Below are 13,232 nucleotides of genomic sequence, written 5' to 3'. Positions count from 1 at the left end.
AGGATACATATAGACTTATAGATCGTATATTTTATGAGATCAATGAAGACTTTGACAACAATATTTTCGATGATACAATTTTAAAAAATATAAAAGGTGATACAAGTCAAATTGCAATCGATATTTCTTTTCATGCACAATTGTTTTAATTAATTTATTTCTTAGTGTAAATTAAGTACATGAGGATTAATAGTGCCATACGAGTCACCATTTGATATATAATACATTTTAAACATTTTAAAAATGACATTAGGCATCAGGCAGTAACACACCCCAGTTTCCACATTTGATATTAGCCCTTGAAACTATATTTTCCTCTACTAAAACCCATATTTTTTTTGTTTTTTTGAATAAAGCCCATTGACTAGCCTCAAACTAAAGAAATTCTTTAATTAAGTTTGACTTTTTAAATTGTGTATTTTTTGAATGCCTAAACTACCCCTATTAATACTTGGATGGGGTTTTTGGATCAGTTACTTGTTTTATCTATTTAATTAATTTTATATATTTTACAAAATAATTCATGCCATTCATTGTATATTCAATGTATTAACTTTCAAATTGTTATAACGTGCCAATTGAAAAATAATAATACTAATTTCATAATTTTGTGCATTAAATATATAAGTTAATTTACCTACCAACACACGAATAAACCTAAAACAGCTTCGGCTAATACTCCAATCCCTAATACACAAAACAAAAGCGATATGTTCCGCGCAATTTTTACCTACAAAATAGTCTAATTTACCTATTCCATCAAGCCAAAATTTAAAGGGTCTAATTTACTTCCAAAATGGTCTAATGTAGGTTAATTAGTATAATATTTTATAAGTAGGTAAATTAATTTAAATGTAGGTAAATTAGTATAATATTTGTATGCAGGTAATTACATGATTCAAAATGCAAGTAAATTAGTATAATATTTTATAAATAGGTAAATTAATTTAAATGTAGGTAAATTAGTATAATATTTGTATGTAGGTAATTACATGATTCAAAATGCAGGTAAATTAGTATAATATTTTATAAGTAGCTAAATTAATTTGTATGTAGGTAATTACATGATTAAAACAATATTATTTTTTCCGTACAAGATATGTCTTTTCTTTTTTAATTTGGTAAATTAATTTATATATGTTGCTAATATTTTTTATACAAGAAAGGTAAAATATCCATATGGATTTAATTGCTCATCATAATTAGGATGAGTAATAACATTTATTGACCAAATTAGGATTTTGTGGCATAAGTTGTAAATGTATTGTAATAGTTGGTCATATATTTATCTACATGGTAGGCTATTTGAAATTTGAATTTTATTTGAATGTTTAAATTTAGGTGAATTTTTATTTAAAAAATAGAAATTTCAAGGGCCTTTATCTAAAGAACCCTATTTATAATTAAAATATGCATCTTTTGTGAAGCCATTTAATTTGCTAGCTCCTCCACTTTCTCCTCCAAATTAGAAAACCCCATAATAGAAAAAAAGGTGGCAGAATCCACTAACTTATGATATTTCTATAATTTATAAATGATTATAATGTGCACAGCTTTTCTAATACACTAAATAAAGAAAGATTTTCCAAAAAAAAAAAGAGTAGGGAATCTGAAATTAGTCTAAAGAGGGAGGGAGAAGATTTGAAGATGGCCTTTGCCTTTTCATGGCCTCCAAGAGAGCTCCAAGTTGAAGTTGACACGGACTGTGCCCATTCAGATTTATCAAGAAATACTTATACACTAAATATTTATAATTAAGATACACCATGGGACATTAATTAATCAAGGTGAATACTCTTTCCAGGGAGCCATGCCTATATATTACCTGAAACCCGGGTTTAACTGTCGATTCCCGAAACCTTACAAGTTTGAGCTGTGCTCCGACTTCTCTGCTCTGGAGGGTGCCACCACCTTCTCTTCTGATCCCATGCATCTTCCACTCCACTCGGTCGCGTGACAACATTGACTCCTTCAAAACTGTTACATCGTTTACTTTTATTCGGAAGCTATTTTAAAGTAATCTAAAATACAGAGAATGAGTTTAGAACATGATGCAGAAGGGTCACCTTCTCATTCATTAATTTCGTCTTAGTAGTGATTGAAGTGACAAAACTTTTAGTTGTTTAGACATTAATTTAGAGCAGTTTGATAGTCATTTCTTTTTTAATTTTTAGTTTCTTTGAAAATTGAAAATTAAAAGTCAAATTTTGAAAAGTCAAGAAAGTAGTTTTCACTTTTTAAATTTAATTATGTCTCATTTGTTTGAAAACTAAGAACAAGAAGTAGTGACCAAATGAGTTTCTAGTTTAAAAAATATATGAATTACAAACGAAATGGTTATTAAAAGGTCTGACGTGACTCGAGGCTTGATCTGCCCCTTTGATTATGAAGATAGATAGAGTCATCATGAAGATAGATAGAGTCATCGTTACATGGAAATGGGCAATGTTCATATTATACAATAATAATTGGAGGAAATAATGAAGTAAGCAGTTGATTCCACAACATGCCCACAATGACCTTACAGTAGGATGTTGGGACAACTTGGCGTGGATAGATACTAAATATGGAATCCATTAAACTTTAAGCTTTATGCTAATCGCTATAGCATGCATGGTTTTTATATGTAAAATATGTCAGCTGATTAAAGATCGATAGGACTTTAGTAGTGAGAGTCTCAATCGATCTTAAAAGTTGAATATATGACATAAACTTTGAGCTTAATCAGTTAATTAATATCCCTTCGTAATGGACATCTCACATACATTATCCCTCACAAATTCACAATGGATATATATATTATCCCTTCGTAATGGACATCTTATCCCTCACAATGGAGTATTAATCAGTGATTATTACGTCAAATGAAGCCAGCTAAACTATATATATGTATATATTCAAGCTAACTGTTCACGGGATGGGATTAGCACATGCAAGTATATATGCAACTACAAGTGGTTGCATCAAGTAAAGGATTCCACGTACAACAATTCTCTTATTTTTAGTGTCATTCTAAATTGGTCTCAATTTTTTTAAGCATTTCAAACAAGCACTCAACCCATTAAAGATGTCACATCCATTAAGTCCCAATTAATTTTTCAAACGTAGATTATATTCAAAATCCACCAACTGGGTACATCATGAACAATATTAATATTAGGTGCCTCAAAAATTAAATTTTAAACATAGATTATATAATATGAACCCAATGATCAAACATATATTGAACTGAATCGAAAATGGACCAATTACATCAAGAGGACAATCTCTTAACAAAGAAGAGGGTTAAGAATTCAAATACGGTTTCAATGAGTTTGTTTCTGCTCATGTGATCTCCTCATTCACCAATTCTCGGCTCGTACAGTTTCCAGTTCTTCTTTGTGGGCGGTGAAGATGGTGGTAGCCGCATTATGGCAATCCATACCATTTTAACAACTGACCTTCTTCTCGATGTTCATAGCTTGAGTTGTAGGGTGGAGTTGGTGGTTTTGCGTTGAGTTTAGAAGTGATGGCATGATGAGGGTGATGGTAACCGTTAGTTGGTGGAAGCTATGCTTCCATGACCTTCTATTGATTTTGGAGACAAAGTAAACCTAGTTAATTAAACAGATTTTTAACTGAGGCTTAACGAATGTGACATTTTCAATAGATTGGGTGCTTGTTTGGAATACTTAAAAAGGTTGAGACCAATTTGGAATGACATTGGAGTTTTAGGTACCATCCTACTTTTTATTTTTTGGTTAAAAATGGTTTCTCTCATAAACGTCAGCTTTTATTGTTTTTATTTAAATTTCGATGATAATCTCACTGATAGGGTAAATTCAGTTAATTTGGATTTTTTTTTTTTTTTTGTAGTTGCTTTCTTATTTGCTCGATTTTCTACCAATATAACTATATATGTTGATGAGTGTACGATTGCACAATCTTAGCTTTAGAATTTGAATATTACAGAGTATTCTCTGATAATAAATCGGGAATTAATGTGGAGAATGACATGGAATTCAATTCTGAAATTTACAAGCTTTTGAGTCACACATATGATCACACTCACGATAGCTTTTTTCTACTTCGATTTGTTCATTATGGTGTATTAATTGTTAACTCAATTACTCAATAATGTGTTTATTTTAGTGTATGATTACATTTTTTTTTAATTAGTGGCTAAAATGAGTGTAATTTTCCATTCAGCAAAAACCTAGTCATAGTTTTCCAATCACATCACAGGCTATTAAAGCCCAAAACTGGTCAAAACCTGGTCAAAGAATTCAATTTTTACGTAGTATTTTTTTAAAGATAAAATAACAATGTCAGTTTCACTCCACCTTTGCTATGATAAAAAAAGACATTATTGTGAAAATATTGAAGAAGAAAAAAAAATGTAATAAGTTAGAGGGGACATGAAGCCATATCCTAACAAAAATTGGAAAACAATAAGAAACAAAAATCAATTAAGGCAACTCCTAATAGGAAAAAAAAATTTGAAAGCCCCAAAAGATTATGAGCAAAAGCCACAAGTGCACACGGCGGAAAAATCCCACCAATGAACCCCAACATGATCAACACCATAGTTTGCCAAACAATCTACAACTTGATTTCCTTCACGATAAATGTGAGAAAATCGAATATTCATGGAAGAGAGAATGGTACTACAATTTGCCCAATCACCTAAGAAGATCCATTAGAAAGGAAAAGCATTGCCAAAGAAGAATCACACTCAATCCAAAGAGAATGCCAATCCCACTCCAAAGCCGTATAAAATAGCATGAATAATAGCTTTAAGTTCCGTCTTCAAGACAATAGCAATGCCAAAAGATCCTACAAAGCATCTAGGACAATGACCCAAGTGGTCACGGAAAATACCACCAAAACAAGTTATGCCTAGAGAAAAACGAGCTGCACCTTGAGTGTTAACTTTAACTTGAAAAGCACAACGAGAAAGCCAAGGATCGAACCTCATGAATTCTAGGCACTCTTGAAGGCATTCGATGCACTCCAAGCGCTCTGAGAATGCAAAATTCATCAACTGAGTTTAACATAGAACCCATACCCAAAGATTTCACTCACAAACTTGCAAACGAATGCCACTAACCAACTTATCAATTGTAAACATTTTTCCTTCAAAATAAATTAAATTTCAAGCTTGCCAAAGTAAGTAAAAACTGCACCAATCACACCCCATCATAGTAATTGAAATTGATTACCAAAACCACGCCTCAAATGATAGAAAAAAAGGAGAAGATGTGACATCAGAGACTAAAGTAGAAACTTGAATATAAGGCTAAAATTCTACGCCAAACTGCCATAGAAAATGAGCTCTACAAAAATAAATGATGAGCAGATTCAATAGCCTTACAATACAAAGCACATCAATGCAAAAGAGAACTCCTGGTAAAGTAATAAATCATTAGTTAAAAGCTTATCATGAAGAAAACTTCATAATAAAATAGAATTACGTGATCAATATAATAGTGCACTAATTCGGCAATGCATGTAGATCTAGCAAGATGCGTGGTGATATTATACAGCATGATTAAGTAGCTAGCCAGCTTGTTTGCATTGAGTTGGGCCAGCTTGTCAGCATCATTATTCTTCATGTTTTTTTTCGAAAATAAACCTTAAACATTAGCACATGCATGCATGCATGGTCATGTACTACTCCGTTCTTGAATCATGCATGACACATGTGAGAATTATACGTAAGGAGTGAGCGGTCAACCAACTGATCATTGAGATACTGATGAATATAATCTGTTGGCATTTCTCGTACTTTATGATAAATATAATCTGTTTACTAATAATAACAGGCCAAGTGATGTCAGGATCGACGTCAGGAAATATATACGAGGTCTCTTACTATATATATATATACACTCGACACGAATCTAGTCCTTCATCCAAACCAAACTCACATTAATAGACTAGGATTCTCTCACATTCTCTTTTCATCCTCTTCTCTTCTATCTTCTTACATTCTCTATTTTGTCGTTATCTTTCTATATAAAATTAATAAAAGATGTTGACGTGGCTTAACCGTGACCGTTCAAATAGGAGGGGAGGGAAGGGGAGCGATGGCAGAGAAATGATTTCTTATGAGGAGGGGCCACACACAAGTATAGAAGGAGAAAAAACGAATAGTAGTTATAAAATTACTAACGCAAAACATCATAATATGTATCCAAATAATTAAGTATTCAAATTTAACATATGCATAGATAATTTTATCTATTCATAGTAATCATAAGTATTCTCGACGAATTTTATATTTTAAAACAGTTGCATGATGTCATCTATACTATTGAAAGAATTATTAAACTCAATAGAGAGAGTTACAAAAGAATTTGCAAACCCTAAAACTCAAGTGACAGGTGGGATAGAATAGAAACAAATGTTTTATATTGAATAATAGAGTATTACAAACCTTTTTGTTCTTTATTCAATAAACTTGGGATTTGGATTGGCTAAATATATGAAATTCAATAAGAATAGGGGATAACTTTGCCCCTTCATAAGCGAAATACGATTTTTGTAATCAAAAGTAAATAACAACAACAACAACAACAATAAAGCCTTTTCCCACTAAGTGGGGTCGGCTATATGAATCCTAGAACGCCATTGCGCTCGGTTTTGTGTCATGTCCTCCGTTAGATCCAAATACTCTAAGTCTTTTCTTAGGGTCTCTTCCAAAGTTTTCCTAGGTCTTCCTCTACCCCTTCGGCCTTGAACCTCTGTCCCATAGTCACATCTTCGAACCGGAGCGTCAGTAGGCCTTCTTTGCACATGTCCAAACCATAATCAAAAGTAAATGATGGGTTTTAATTTAAATGTTATTGATTTGTGATAAGGTGGTGTTATCTACAAACTTCTTTTCACCTTCCGCACAATCCTCTCAATTTTCGGTCGTCAAATCGAATGAATTAAAAAAAAATCAAATAACATAAATTAACAGGGGGTGTGTGGAAAGTAAAAAAATGGTATTGGATAGCACCACCCTTTGTGATAAATGACCATTTAAAATATATACTTAATTTTTTTTATAGGAGCTGTTGGTTGAAAAATAGATAATGATTGAATTTCTTTTAGTTGTTGAGGAGGGTTGCAAAGCAATAGAAATATGTGTAATACTAATCTTATTTTTATATGTTAAGATAGGCCTAGGACTATTGTAGTCCTTACCTGCCTCTGCCAGTGAAGAGAAGGAAAAAAAAAGAGATGAGTGAATCCTACTCTCAGGTCAATATAGAAGGAGCTGCGTGCTTGTTGCATGTCAAATTAAAAATTTAGTAATAATTATCAGGAGATCGCATGTTTGGACAGTCATAACTGTTAAGTGTAAATAATGTAAGGCTGTGACTAAAACGTCTGTCAACAGATTAGAGGAAGTGATCGTGACCTCTGTTATAACAGCTACAGTGGCTTAAATTTTAAGAAACGATTATGTTACAAGCATTCCTATATAGTTGCAGAGATCAATTGTAACAATAACTCCGTGTTTCCTCCATGAGGAATTCATTCATCTCCAACTTATAATTAACGTATTTTTATTATGCAAATATTAAAATTTGGATTTATTCTTTTTATTTTTTTATGATTATCTAAAGATTATATATGCAGAAAAATCTTCAATTTGGATTTTTTTTTTAATCATTCGTATGTATTCAACAAATGGACAATTCATCATGATGGTACTACTTGTTATCAAATTCATTGATTGGTGTGACAAGCAAGCATGGCCAAAGATGTCCAAATGAATTTTTGCATACATGATCTTTAAATGATAAGAAGAATGAACAAATCCGATTATAATATTTGTACGGTGAAAATAAGTTAATCATAAATGAAGGGCAAATAGGTTCCCCAATGGAATGGTTACAACATAATCGTTTATTAAAAACAAATAGACACTTTAAAAAAAATAGCTAGCTAGATGCCATAGACCAGGGCGGCAGCCCGTAGCCAGTAAGCTCTCAATTTATCATTTCGGCAGGCATATATTCGTTTGGTCAATTTTATATTCTCTTAATTTTTAAATTTTTTCTTCTTCAACTATTTAAATAATAAATATCTAGAATTTTCTGTAAAATATGTGCATGTATTCACTAAGCTTCAGCCACGAGGAAATAAAAATGCCAATTAGTTTTAGTTTTTATCATCTTCTTTGGACTCAAATATTGAATCGTAGGCAGAGGTGGATCCACAGTGGGGTCAATGGGGTCACACGACCCCTTGGAAGCCATGGAAACTACCTTAGAGACCCCTTGGAGATGGTGGAACGACCCCTTGGAGCTGACTGGTGCGACCCCTTGGCTGCACACCAACTGTTCGACGAAAGGCTCCTCGGCGGCTGGGCAAAACGAAGACGAAGGAGAAGGCGCTGCGCGCCTGTTTTTTTTTAAAAGCAACCTGGGCAAAACGAGTGCAGTGTTCTGGAATTTCTAAATTTTTCAGGTTCTGTTCTTGCGACGAAAGGAGGAAGAAGATGAGTTTCTCTCTCATCCTTTCCTTCTCACGTGACCATCTCAAACTTTCCCATAAAATTTATTTTATAATTTTGTCCAATCACATTTGGATAGCTAGCATTAAGTTGATGTTTTCAAAAAGGAAAAATGGGCTGTCAATACCCAGGTTTAAATTTTTATATTCAAGATGGGGAAAAGCAAAGAATAAAAAAGAATAAAATATGGTCTCTGTTTGTGAGTCTCTTGCTAATGTGAGTGATGGAAGGTGTTTGCAATGCTTTTCTGACCGTTGGAGGTGTTTGCATTGCTATCATCAAAGCAATGCCAGACATTTACAAATGTAAGCCACCCATATAACTTGACAGCACGTTAAGCGCGTTAAGCCACGTGTGTTTGGTTAGGGGATTTCTTTGATGATAGCAATGTACGTAGTTTGGGGATGTCTGGCATTGCTTTCTAGTTTTTTTATTATGAAACCATCCAATTCATTACATGAGATTTTTATTTTTATTTTTATTTTTGAAAAATTAGATATAATTATTCAAAATATCTTAAGTTATATGGCATATATGCTTAATGTGTTTCTAAATTTTAGACTTCTTAGATATTTTTTTTGTACGTTCAGGACCTTTGAACAAGGATTTTGGAGTAGCTAGTCGCGCTATCCCAATGAAATGACGATATGCATGCCGTTTCTGTTAAAAAAAAATTTCGCGCTACGCGCGCTATCCTTATTGAACTTTTACACTGCGACCCCTTGGGGTAAGATTTCTGGATCCGCCACTGATCGTAGGGTTTGTTTTCCATGCATTCAACGCAGCAAAGAATGCCGGCCTTAACTAAATTGTTCGTTACAGAGTGGGAAAAGGGAAGGTATGATTGTTTAGTATAAATCCCCATGCCCCATGAAAATATATTCCGAGGTCTAACAAACCATGCAGATCATGTGCAATCATGCATTAATCTTAAATTATAGGACACTTGTTGCATTGCACGCCTTTACCAACAGGATCCTCTCCGGATCCTTTTGTTGAGGATTCTGAGGATTCATAAATCATGTCTGTTCATCGTATATTGTGCGATCAATTTTTGTCAAGTACTGTTTGTGTTTAATTTAAATAAAAATATTTAAAATGATTTTTGACCGCATGATGTACAATGAACGAACACGATTCACTGATCATCAGGATCCTCACAAAGTGGATTCGGCGAGGATCCGGATTCACTCCTTTATACACGAGGACAAATGTCCTTCGTGCCTTTTAAGAGTTGCTCCCAAGTTTGAAACTCTTTTCGCATATAAGTTCTAATCATTTTAATAATTTAAATAAGGGGTATTTTAATTTTAATTCTTCAAGAATATTGAAATTTAAATTAAACCTGGTGTTAGATTACATATTGATTATAGTCTCTTGATGTGTTCTTAATTCAAAATAATTAATGTGTATTTTATTTAATTACACACCCCGACCCGGAATGCCCACTTGGACTCCGAATCGAGTTGTGTTGGCCGACACCTGAAAGGTGACGAAGTTATAAAGTGTAGTGTAGTGGAAAAATGTGAATAAATTTAAACCTAAAAGTGCCTAATTTGAAGAGTGCACTGTGAGCGGGAATGAACCCATTTCACACATGATGACATAGCATAAATAAAGTACAGTAAAGTGGAATGAGAATTATACCATCGAAGGTAACCACGTATACCAATATTTGCCAAGAATCATCGTTGATACGAAAGCTCAGCTACTAAAACCTCGAGGGGCTAAAAACAAGGGTGAGTGGGCCTGAAAATAAATTTTTATAAAAACCTTTCTGAAAACATTGTAACCCCTCGCCGTAAAACAAATATAATTTCCAAAAAATCATACTACATATAAGTATGAAATAAAATGCATGCCAATAGTAAATCCAAAAATATGCAACATCACAATATCTCAATGGCAATATCAATATAATCATGTGCACGTAAGTCGGAGTCACCTAATGTGACCTGTACAACTGCACCTATTGCTAATCAATCTATTCTAGCACACGAGTCGAAGTCACCTAATGTGACCTATACGACAGGGCTAGATGTAATAATAGACGCTCTATTGCTATAATCACGTGAAGGCTAGCGCTATTCATTGTCAGATACGAGTTGGAATTGCCTAATGCAATTTGTACAACACGGCTAGCACCTACTTGGATCCAAGGCGAGCATGCGGTGTTGATGTGAACGACACGTGAAAGACTAGCCTGGCCTAGGCCGAGCATTAACACCTGGGTGTAGCAATGATGAGCCACTATATGAATATGAGCATGCCATAATGATGCAATAATTCCAATCAACATAATAAACTTACCTGAACTTACCTGCGCATCCCGTAGGATCATCTTGGTATTTCACAGCAATGCAACATTTCTTATAACATAATTTAATCATGGCATGAAGTTCATAAATCAATTCAAAAGCATTTGTGGAAACTATCAATCACACAAACACACACACACACACACACACACTACAAAAAGGAAAAGACCTACACACACACACACACACACACACACACACACATACACTACAAAAAGGAAAAGACCTACTCACCTGAGGTCTGCGCTACAACTCCATAGCACGAATATCGAGACATCACGAACGATCGGCGCCTAGAACAATTATCAAATCACGTCTCAGAATTCTTATCGATAAAACACGTAACTTACATTAAACACATCCCCAAGGACGTTCTAAAATGATTTGAAACCCATTGACCAAAAGTCAACCGTCGGTCAAAAGTCGACGGTAGGGTCCACAACCCTACGTAACTCCCCAAAAGTTTCACTAAGCTCCTAGAACAACATCCTAAAGTTTTGGAACGATCCAACAGTCGGATCTCCACCAATCACAATTTAAGTGGCGATCCACGTTTATTTTATGAACTTACAAATCCAATTCGGGAAGATCCGTAGGTCAGATTCCCGATCCGTAAGTTCCTATGGTCCTTAAATATTACGTACTATAATGTAGTAAAGTTTAGTGACGATCAAACGGTCGGATCATCAATTGCTATAATATTCGAGTGGCGGACCTTAACGAAATTATACTCAAACAATGGAATTCCATCAATCAGGTGTCAAATATTGAATCAAGGCATCCAAACTAACCTAAGATGGGCAAGTCGAGTCTCGACCCATGCGCCACTACACGTGGCGGTTTTCGGCGACCAGAAACTCATTTTTTCGACTAACTCCAAATTCTACCAAAATTTACAGGAAGATAGAGCTTAACAAGAGCAACAAGTTTTATACCTGCCACGAAATCCAAAGTGGACGGAAGATGGCCAATTTCGCCGACAAAGTCAGCGGATGCCTAAAGCTTCCCGGAGTCGATTTGTCGCCTACGATGGTCCAACGGGATCAAGGTTAGTCGGGATTTACTCCTGGGATGATGGGCTACAAAACCCAAGTGGTGGTGTCAGCCATCGCCTTTGCCGATTCACCGGAAAAATGAAATGGGTGGCCGGAGCACCATTGGTTTTGATTGGGTTTTGTGGCCTTGCACCACCATGTATAGAGGTTAATCAATGTGGTTCTTGGTTGGGTTTTGTAGAGGGGAGTGGAGCTTCAAGAGGGTGGTGGTGGCATCGAAAAATTCCACCGGAGTTGGCTAGAATCAACGACGAAAAATGGGAGGTCGCGAGGATAGGTAGACGGGAAGAATAAGGGTACACTTTCTCTTCTCCTGATTGGGTTTCTCTCTCTCCTTCTATTTTCTGATTGGTCCTCTCTTTCTTTAACTGATTGGTCCCTTATTTTCTTGCTTAAATCTGATTGGTTTTTTTCCCACAAGATGGGAGTTCAATTTATTTATAATTAAACTTTAAATAACCAATTTCAAACATCTGTAACTATACCGTTATAATCCGGACTCGCAAATGGCTTTTGCCTATGCGTTAATATCATCTAGTACTACACAAATACACTAAAAGAATCATTTGTACGTCTCACTACACACTAGTCAATGAAAGTCAACGTCCTCCCTCTAAAGGCATTTTTGTCCATTCACTCTTTTTAAAAGTATTAAAATCGTAAAATTGATGACAGGTTGTTACATTTAATGTCTCCCATTAAATATTTAAATTTATTAATATACACATTTTAATTTATTTTTTGACCAAAAAATGTTTAATTTTTTAATTTTTTAATATTATTTAAACATTCTTCATACTTGAAAGACTCAATTAATGTATCTAAATGTTAGTACCAAAATGTATTATATTGAACTAATGTATTTAAAAGTTAGAATCGAAATATATGTAATGAAATATATGCACCGAAATGTATTATATTAAATTAATGTACCTAAATGTGTGTACTGAAATGTATGCACCGAAATGTGTGTACCTAAATGTATGCATTGAAACGTATTATAATGAATTTAATGTACCTAAATGAAGAAGACAAAGTACATTGAAATATATTGTATAACAAAAATTAGTTTATCTAAATGTTTACAACAAAATATATTACAACAAATGAAATGAAATTTATAATTATAATGAAATAAAATTAATACATTAAAATTAGGAAGAAAAAGAGAAATAATTAAAAAATCAAAATGTAATTAATAAATAAGGTTATTAATGTATCAAGAGACTAAAATTATATTTTGATCTTACTCATGGTTTTTGACACACCCCAACCCAGAATGTCCATCATGACTCTGAATTGAGCTGTGCTGGCCGACACCTAGAAGGTGACGAAACCATAAAGTGTAGTGATGTGGAAAATGTGAAT

This window comes from Malus domestica, chromosome 07 (genome assembly GCF_042453785.1).
Source record: "Malus domestica chromosome 07, GDT2T_hap1".
NCBI lineage: Eukaryota > Viridiplantae > Streptophyta > Magnoliopsida > Rosales > Rosaceae > Malus > Malus domestica.
The sequence above is the reverse complement of the archived record's forward strand: the minus strand, read 5'-3'. Positions refer to the sequence as shown.